General features: G+C 40.6%; 1 long non-coding RNA gene across 1 annotated transcript; it reads left to right on the forward strand.

Moving 5' to 3' along the window:
* Positions 1–2,934: 2,934 nt before the first annotated feature.
* LOC119629747 (uncharacterized) lies at positions 2,935–4,922 on the forward strand. The gene is made up of 3 exons (XR_009975403.1): positions 2,935–3,403; positions 3,736–4,276; positions 4,402–4,922. It is a non-coding gene; the product is annotated as an uncharacterized LOC119629747 (long non-coding RNA).
* Positions 4,923–10,568: the final 5,646 nt, after the last annotated feature.

Here is a 10,568-nt window from a genome sequence, read left to right on the forward strand (position 1 = left end):
AAGCTGCCGTGATGGGCAGCCGCATGGCCGCGGCTGTCACAGAGGAACACGACAGAAAACCAGACGCGAGAGTGTTCTGGACAGACAGCGCCACCGTATTGACCTGGCTACGAACGGGGTCGAGGTCGTATCGACCGTTCGTCGCTCACCGCATTGCAGCGATAGAAGAGAACAGCACTGTGGAGGAATGGCGCTGGGTCCCCACGAAGGAAAATGTCGCCGACGACGCCACTAGAGAACTACCCGTCGGCTTTGAAAGAAACCACCGCTGGTTCATAGGCCCGGAATACCTAAGACGGCATCCGGATGATTGGCCCGTACAACGGACTGCAAGAAGGGCAGAAGAGACGGGTGAAGAGAAGTGCGCAACGCTCGCCGTGAGCAGAGAGAGCCTCGGCGAAGCGATCCCGGACCCAAGACGCTTCTCCAAGTGGGAGAGGTACCTGCGTGCAACGGGGCGAATACTGCAATTCGTCGACCTATGCCGCAGAAGTCGCTAGCGCACTCATTACAAGAGGACCAGATGGAACCCGCGCTCGGACCCGACGTGGGAGAAAAATAGAAAGAAGACGACCTCGAAGACCCCGCTGAACACACCGCGGACGCCAGAGCAAGTAATCATTCAATGGAAAACTTTAGACGCCGACACGCTTCGACGCGCCGAGACGCTCATTTGGCGACAGAGCCAGCGGGCGGCCTTCGAGGAAGAAATTTTGACGCTCCAGCGAGGGAAACAAATATCCCCAGCGAGCCGACTGCGAAACTTGTCCGTAACTTACACGGACGGGATATTGAAAATAAACGGACGCATCGGCAACATAGAGGGAGCTGACGTCATCACCTCGCCTCTCGTGCTAGACGGATCCCGACGCGAAACGAGACTGATGATAGACTTCATCCATAGAAAGATGCACCACGCCGGAACCGAAGCTACGATCGCCGAGTGCCGACAGTCGTACTGGGTCTTACGCCTACGCCCAGTGACACGGAGCGTGATCCACAATTGTCTTCCGTGTCGTATCCGCAAGGACACTCCACCGCGTCCAGCCACAGGCGACCACCCACCGAGCAGACTGGCACACCATCGGCGACCATTCACATACGTGGGCCTCGATTACTTCGGGCCCTATCAAGTTACCACCGGCAGAAGCACCCAGAAGCACTACGTGGCCATCTTCACATGTCTCACTACGCGTGCGGTACATTTAGAACCGGCAGCGAGCCTCAGCACTGACTCAGCGGTGATGGCACTCCGGCGCATGATCGCGCGCCGGGGAGCTCCGACGGAAGTATGGAGCGACAACGGCACCAATTTACGGGGTGCCGACAAGGAGCTGCGCCAAGCTTTGGACAAGGCGACCGAGCATGAAGCAAGCTTAAGGCTTATACAATGGCGCTTCATCCCACCGGGCGCGCCTTTCATGGGTGGCGCCTGGGAGAGAATGGTGCGGGCGGTAAAGGCCGCGCTCTCGGCCACGGAGCAGCCGAGGCACCCGACGCCCGAAATATTTCACTCTGCTAGCGGAGGCAGAGTTCACAGTGAACAGTCGACCTCTCACTCACGTATCGGTGAGCGCCGACGATCCCGACCCTCTGACACCGAACCACTTCCTGCTGGGAGGCCCGGCGCGAGTCCCCGTGCCGGGCAAGTTTGACGACGCCGACCTCATAGGGCGCGCACACTGGCGCGCAGCTCAACGTCTGGCAGATGTGTTCTGGAGTCGCTGGCTCCGGGAGTACCTGCCCGACCTGCAGAACCGGCGGGAGCCCCACAGCCGCGGGCCCGCCCTGAAGATAGGCGACGTCGTGATAATAGCAGACGGAACGCTCCCACGGAACACCTGGCCACGAGGGATCATCCAGGAGGTTTACCCGGGGGCCGACGGCATCACTCGAGTGGTCGACGTGCGCACCGCCGGCGGTATCCTGCGACGCCCGGCAAAGAAGATCATCGTGCTGCCCACGATGTCCGCCGCTCACCAAGGAGGATGCAGCGACGTGAACGACGCTGCACGGCGGGAGGATGTTCGCGACGGACATAAATAAATGCAGCTTAATAGATATTGTTCGCGACGGACATTGATAGTTTAAAATAGATAGAAAATATAGTAATAGATAAATAGTTAAATAGAGATAGTTTTAAAAATAGATACGTAAAAATAGTTATAGAAAATGTCCGTAATAAATAGTTATGTTAAAAATAAGTTAGCATAAAAAAGTAAATAGAAATGTTGTAGGCTAAAAATAAGTAAGATTGTAAATATTTATTTTGAAAATAAAGATTGGTCCTCGTGGTCTTTAATTTGGCGTGGGAACGCAGGAGCGAGTCACAATACGGGCGACTAATAGAGCGACTAGGCAAACAATAGGCGAGCGAGGCGGCCGAGAGAACAATAGACGCCCACCGTGCTCGGACTCATAACAGCGCTGGCCGAGTGCGTGTGGGCGACCATAAATAAGGGGCCTACCTCGCTGCAAATTCAGTTCGAGACAGCGAGCCGACGAGTCAAGACCTCTCCAGAAGAAGAGGAGAGAGCCGTCGCACAAGAAGAGACTCGCTCCTACGCCCTGCGCCGGTCAAGCCACGAGGACCGTGTGAACGCCATACTTGAAGCCTTCGTTATTTTCCTCGAACCAATCCCGGCACCCGTTCCGCGACAGCCACTGCGGCAATACTCGAGCCACCACGTTTTAACGAGAGTAAGAAGTCTAAAAATCACACGTGGTGGCCGAAACCTGAGCGGTGGCCGTCCGGAATACTTATAGTCATAGATCTTGTAGTTTTGAAGTTATGGATTTTTTAAACATTAAGATTAAATTGTTGTATAATGTACGTATAATTTAAAATTTTATAGTCCCACTATTTTTGCTTTTTTAGATATGTATTAGGTAGCTAACTTCGATCAACAAGTAACTAAGAATACTTAAATGGGCATTACATTGCAAAATAAATTCTTCCCTTTTACAAGCCTCGTGTCCCGTACAGGCCCGTCGTGTCACGTATAACAAATGTATTTTTTGTATCAGAGTCTTCATAAGGCTAATAACTACAAATTTTTCTTTAATAATTGCCTTTTTATTATGGAGGGTAGAGGTACTTTTTATTACCTTGGCACTTGCAATGGGGTTGGCAACTGTCAAAGTGGCGCTGTTGTGCATTGTTCTCATAACATTTAATATTTGTATTGGCATTTTTGATTAAAAAATATTTCAAACACGATGACGCGTTGTTTTATGCCAATATGCTCAGAAATTGGAGTACATCAATTCCCGAAGGACAAGAAAATTGGAAGACTGTGGTTAAAGGTTATTTGACGCGAAAAAAGTACTCCCACAAAAAGTTCGAGGTTATGTCGGTAACACTTTGTGGAATCTGACTATGAAAACATTAGTAAATACACAGGTATGCTTCTTTCTGTTAAATATTTATAATGCATGACTAGGCGTAGCACACATCTTTGTTCTCTTATAAAATAAAAAAACCCAAAAATAATTAGTTAGGCACACTATTAGTTGCTAACATATTTTGCAAGTAGATTTGTGCTGTAAGGAACCTTTTAACAAACATAAAATCAGACTGGAGGAAACACATTCCTCATGAGCTGTTGTTCATTATCAGCTGTTACTGTTGAAAGCTCTTCTAAAACGCTGCATCCATTGTAATAACAAATATTTTGAAACTATGGTCAGGTTTCCTTGTGATAGTATATTTAAATGTTTTTCTTTGTGTTGTAGGTGTCAAACATCAACATAAATATCTGAAGAAAGGTGCTGTACCATATATATTGGAATATTTAACCAGTTTCTGAAGAAACAAAAAGTAGACAACAAAGGTTACAAACTTTTAACCTTAAAAAACAGCTTTTTAGCCTGCCCAACACTTCCCAATACTGTGAAGATATACATAGTACCCCTTGAAGAACACAGCAATGTGCATTTTGATTCAAATGTCTCTCAAGAAATTCTAGTAGAAAATAATAACTCTAGTATAGATGAAACGATTACAAGGCATCATATTACTATTGGAACTCAAACACCCAATATATTAAGATTGTTCTCTACAGAGCCATTACTTGCAGACGATGAGACAGTGCAATACTACACCGGGTTGAAAACAGCATCTAAGTTTTCATTAGTTTTAATCACACTTTTGCCTGTGGCAAATGATATAAGATATCGCTGGAGTAGAGTGGTCGGCATATCAATAGAAGATACATTTTTAATGTTAAAGCTTAGAAGAAACACAACAGATTTTGAATTAAGTAAAATTTTTGATGTAAGTAAAACTGAAGTGTCTAATATTGTTGTAACATGGATAAATTTTGTCAGTGATATCTGGAGCCTAATTGACATTTGGCCTAGCCGCAGCTTAGTAAATTATTATATGCATAATTGTTTTAGCACACATTATCCCTCCACAAGGGTGATTATAGATGGGACTGAAATAGGCATACAGAAGCCTAGGCAACCTGATGCTCAAAAAGCCTCATTTAGTTCTTATAAACATAAAAATACCTTGAAATTTTTGGTAGGAGCTTCACCAGGGGGATTATTTACATATGTTTCAAACAGCTATGCTGGTTCTGCAAGTGATCGACAGATAGTAGAACAAAGTAAGCTGCTGCAGATTTGTGATTCTGGAGATAGTATTATGGCAGACAGAGGTTTTAATGTACAGGATCTGTTTCCCCTAAAGGAATGAGTATAAATATCCCATCTTTTTTAAAAGGTAAGTCACAAATCCCAGATGTTCAGTTAAAGATAGATCAAAAATTAGCTAGAAAGTTCACATAGAACGATTAATAGGGCTAACAAAAACTTATTTAATATTTTTATGTACATTTAGTATCTAAAATATTTTTCATATGTGTAATGTTATGTAATTTTAGAGAAGGAATTGTCAATAAAAACAATTAAAAATATTACTGATTTTTTATTTCGACAAGTGTGTATAACTATAATACAGATATTTTTCATACAACACTTCTTTGAAAATATTTTCATAAAAGATATCTAATTTATTTAACATATTATTTATAAAATTATTGTCTTTTTCAACATAAATCACTTCGATGTCCTTCTAGGTGTAAATGACCAATTTTTTTTTTTTTTTTTCCTACCTATGCTGATAGCCTTGAGAGGCTATTTCAGCTTCACCCTAACGTGTGTAGGTGAGCTCACGGGGCTCAAACCGGAGAGTTGCTAACACTGACCCTAGCAAGAGCAGTGCTTCGCAGAATCTACCACCGGATCGGAAACGCGACCCACTGAAAAGATCCGGCGAGAAACTCAGTGACCAAATGACCAAGTTGCAGTATGTTTTGCCTGAGCAGTATCACTGCCCGTGGATTTGATAATATTATGGGCAGGTTTTTTTTAGAGACAATATCCCGTTGCATTGTTCTAAGTAAGGCACCGTTGTTATATTAATTTCATATTTTCTGCTAGCTTATGGACATTTCACTTCAATTATAGTTTCTTCGCCCAACACACCATCAGGAGATGCAGCAAGATATGGGCGCTCTTGGCTAATGAAAATGTCATATGGCTCCACTATCGTGCAGCCATGGCCATGGATCATCGTCTTCGACTCTTTCAGCACGACCAAAATTAAAACTTTGGTATTATAGCTCTAATCTGAAAAAAGCAAAATAATACATTAGTTGGTAGGTAATGTATGTAATATGAGCAATTCTTTCTGCACAAGTTACAAGGAATAAAGTTCCTAAGGTACACAATTTAATATTATTAATATAATAGCTACTGGAAACAGTTTGAGAGAAGTTTTTTAAGTTAAAATAAAAGATCAACATTATTCCTTTCGACAAGATCCACTTTTTTCCTCGTAAAGATGCACCACGTTTTCTCAACTCCTCCTTTAATTCTTTAACTATCCAGGTCGAATACATGTTGTAAAACTGTTTAACACTACTTAGAAAGTAATAAGAACCGTATCAAAGTCACAAAATGCCGAAATATCACGAACGCAAAACACACAAAATGCCGGCTCTCTGTGACAAGAGAACAAGCTATGCTGGCGACATCTGAGAAAAGCTTTAACCGGCCAACCCCATTACAGTAGTATAATAAATCAATTGCCTGTTGCCATAATGAAAAAAAAATTGGTTGAGCTATTCATAGATTAAAAATAATAATTTAATCTCACGCTTTGTTTTCACTTGTGATTTTAGACAATTTAGCAGAATTTATAGTTAATAAATAATGAATAAAAAAACTGTGTAGGTCACTCTTCATTCGTCCTCATCATCTTGAATTTTTTGGATTTGATGAGTACAGAAACAACAATAATAATGAGTGGATATCAATATGTGAAAAATGCTATAAGGGCTGATTTTGGTTTATAGTAGAGGATATGTTTTAAACATGATAAATCTTCTGAATATGGACGGCATCATGAATGACGACAACGATAAAGTAATTCTTGCTAGCAGATTCTGTAAAGATTATATTCGTGGTAGCTGTGCTCGCGAGAATTGTAAATTTATTCACGAAAAACCACCGAGAACCTTACTGAAAGAATTGTTTCGTTTCTGCCACGACTATCAAAACAAAGGTTGCTATAGAACAAACTGCAAGTTCTTACACAGCACCGTAGAAGATGAAGAAAATTTTTATCATACAGGAATTTTCCCCAGAGATTCACGAAATGTCGCGGTTTGTCAGGCTTATATACATGGATCTTGTTCTAATAAAGATTGTAAATACAAACACCCGTCTGATTTGATCAGCAACGAAGCTTGTAATGAAGTAGTAACAATTCATAATATAACTCAACCACAGTTTCGCATTCCTCTCTCTACAACCCTTAGAGATAATGATTCTCCTCCGGGAGCAAAATTTAGACGAATCACATATGAAGATACTGGAATTGAAAATCAAGTTCTGACTCCTGCAAATATTTGCCCTAATTGCGAATGTCTAGATCATAAAGTGAAATTATTGCATGATAACATAAGTGTTTTACTAAAAAAAATTACAGATCTATCAGAAAAGAATTTGCAACTGACTTCAATGAATGAATTTCTTTTGGAACAAACTGCTTCTGTGAGAACCGATCAGCCTTGTGTTATTACATCTCGACATGGAACATCAGCTCCAGTTTCATTGGCTACTGTAAGTGTAACACCAGTTGTCAGTCTTGCTGGTGCATTGCCTACTTTAGTTCCTGCAGCAGCAACACCGAATCTAACTTTGGCCCCAGCAGCATCAAGAGCACAATTGTTGACTCCTGCACCACAAATACTCACTGTAAGCACAACTCAACAACTTATGGGCAATTCTGGAGCCCTCATTGTTACTAGTGCAGGAGCTCAGCAGTTGATGCAAGTTAGTGATTCAGGAACATTGATGGGAGGCGGACAAACAGTAGTAGCTGTACCAGCACAACTGACTATAGCACAACCTGCTCAGCAGTTAATGAGCAATGCATCTCAAACAGCAGTTCAACAACTCGTACAACAGTCTGCGTTACAGTCTCAACTAGCTCCACAACACCAAGCTCCACAATATGCAACCCAACAATCTGTACAACATTTGGCAGCACAGCATTCTGCACAGCATCTGGCGCAACAGTCTGCTCAACATCTTGCTGCACAACAGTCAGTTCAACATTTAGCTGCTCAACAATCAGCTCAACATTTGGTAGCACAACAATCAGCTCAACATTTGGCAGCCCAACAGAATGCTCAACATCTTGCAGCACAACAGAATGCTCAACATCTTGCAGCCCAACAGAATGCTCAACATCTTGCAGCACAACAGTCAGCACAGCATTTAGCAGCTGCAGCACAACAATCAGCCCAACAATTGGCAGCAGCAGCACAACAATCTGCACAACAAATGGTGGCACAACAGTCTGCTCAGCAACTTGCTGCTCAACAATCTCAACAACTAGTACCATCGGCTCAACAGCTTGTTCACCAAACATCAACTCAACAAATAACAATATCCAGCACTAGTCAGCCAATGGCCATGGCAAATTCACAGCCTATAAGATTCCCAATTATATCTCAAAGTATTCTACCACATTAATTTGTAAAATTATAGTGTTACTATATGAAATATTGTGCCGAGTTAAGTATTTATAAACTATCACGTTATAGTTATAAATAATCAATGTTGATTGTAAAAAATCCTGACAATTTTAGGCAATTGTATGATTGCATGCAACTATTTGTGTTATATGTAGGATACAATTTTAGTAAAATAAAGTGATTAACAGCATTTTGATATTTTAGTGATATTGATGTAATAATAGTCACTGACAGTGCTGGTCAATGTTAATAGTAAAATACAAATGCAAAATATGAAGATAAACAAAACAAGAATGTTAGTTGCAATATTAAGTAGAGTGAACTATTTCATTCATTTGACATCTAAGTCTGCCTGTCAACCATGTTTACAAATTAAATACCATTGCATATTTTTATGATTTGGCTAACAGATTCTGGCTTAACATAATATATTTAAGAACACGGTGTAGTAAACTGATATTAACTACACCTTTATTTTTAAATAATTTAAGTACTAGTATTGTATAGTTATTGTGTTGTGTTCTATGGATTTTTTTAAGTGCATAATATTGCAAATGCAATAAATAGCTGCATGTTTATAATTCTGATTTCTATTCAATGTAATTTTCAACATGATATGAATTGTTCCTACAGTAACACCACCACTACAAGTAAACCACCCATTAAAATATGGGTGTTGTTATTCATCACTTTCAAAAATGGTGTCCCATTGTTGTTTTGTCAGTAGTGCTGGTAATCAAAATAACACTATAATTTATGATTTGATATATTCGAACTCTTGCCGTATACTGATGATGAATGAAAACGACGAGTGAAAGGCTATTTGTTTTAAGCGACATTATTGCAACTTTACAGCAGCCAATTATAGATTACAATTATTTGGAAAAAATATCCTGATAAAACAACCTTTTTCGTCCATTTGAATGTGGTAAATATAATTGAAGTTCAATTAAAAACATCGAATTGTTGATATTAATACTAGATATAACGGACCTTTAATTACAAAGATGAATGTCTTTCACTCCTCCAAAATATTATTTAATCCTGATTCGTAGATTGGACTCCGAAAAAAAAGGAACTTAAACAAGCAAAAACGGAACTAGAGCTTTTTTAATGCTTAGATGAGTGGTGCTAAGTAGTTGCTGGAGCCCAAAATCAACAATTACTAATACTGCCATGCACCTTGAGACATGAGTTTTCTGTCTCAGTTTTATAGCAACGGCTACCCTATCCTTCATACCAAAATGAATTTTGGTTTACGGCAGAACTAGGTAAGGTGGTGACCCATGCGGCTCACAAGACCTAGCACCAATTCACTTTTGAATTTACGCGAGGATGCATTACCATCCTGCCATTTTCCGTGTAGCAGTTTTAAAGGATGCAACAGATGTTTAACAATTCAAAGTTTCAAAGTTTCAAAGTTTCAAGAGTTTTCAAATTTAAGTAGCAGGATGGAGTATATATTTATGAACTCCAGTATTTTGATAGTGATGAGCTTGTTCACCGACCGTGTGATAAACGGATTTATTTATTTATTTCACCGTTTCTTCAGAGGTTTTTTTAACCGACTTCAAAAAAGAAAGAGGTTCTCAATTCGAATGTATGTTTTTTTGATGTTTTTGATGGTTCCCGTGTGGTCCCATTTAAATTTGGTCCAGTTCTGATAATGGTATCCTTTAGAAAACTATATAAGTCATTAAGTATGTGCGCGACAAACAGATGAATAACTCAATATCACGCCAACCGATTTCGGTGATTATTGTTTTTAGTGTATATTAATTTGTTTTGGAATATCTTTTTTTTCTATTTGAAGTCGGTTTTTGTTAAAGCATGTCTGTTTACAATTATTTTTGCCCTCGTAGGGAAACCAGCATACATTCCTTCTGATGGTAAGTGGTTACCGTTGCTCATGCACGTCAGCAATTCCAGGAGCATAGCCAAGCCGCTGCCTACCGCTGCTCTCCGTAAGTCTCATTTGAAGGACATGTCATAGTGCCTGGGAAACACTACAGGGAAGAGCTCATTCCAAAGCCGGTTGGTACGTGGCAGACAAGTTTTCTGAAAACGCAGTCGATGAAGGCAGCGGTTCTAGGTAGTATGGATGAAATCTATTCCGGTGGCGGGCGGTGCGATTGTATAATCTTAGGTATCTTCAATATAATTTAATCTTTAACGAGAATCCCTAAAATGAGAAAGTGGACTGTCATCTATACTAGTATATAAATCTACAGTGGCTTTTACGGATGTTTCGTTATAACTACCGAACCGTGCATCCGATTGACTTGAAACTTGGTATCCATATAGAAAATACATGTACTTAATGGATAGGCTAATATTTATATGAGTGTTGAACTCCCTACACCAGTTGCGGGGGCGTTAATGATGAGAATCTTTGTGGGGGTGAGAAATAATAAGGGTACAGCTAGTTTCTTATAAAAATGCTACAATTCAACTGTGAACATAATACAATATGTTGTGGGAAAATTAAATCTATAAACACGATAAAGCTCGCGT

Source organism: Bombyx mori, chromosome 17, assembly GCF_030269925.1.
Source record: "Bombyx mori chromosome 17, ASM3026992v2".
NCBI classification, from domain to species: domain Eukaryota; kingdom Metazoa; phylum Arthropoda; class Insecta; order Lepidoptera; family Bombycidae; genus Bombyx; species Bombyx mori.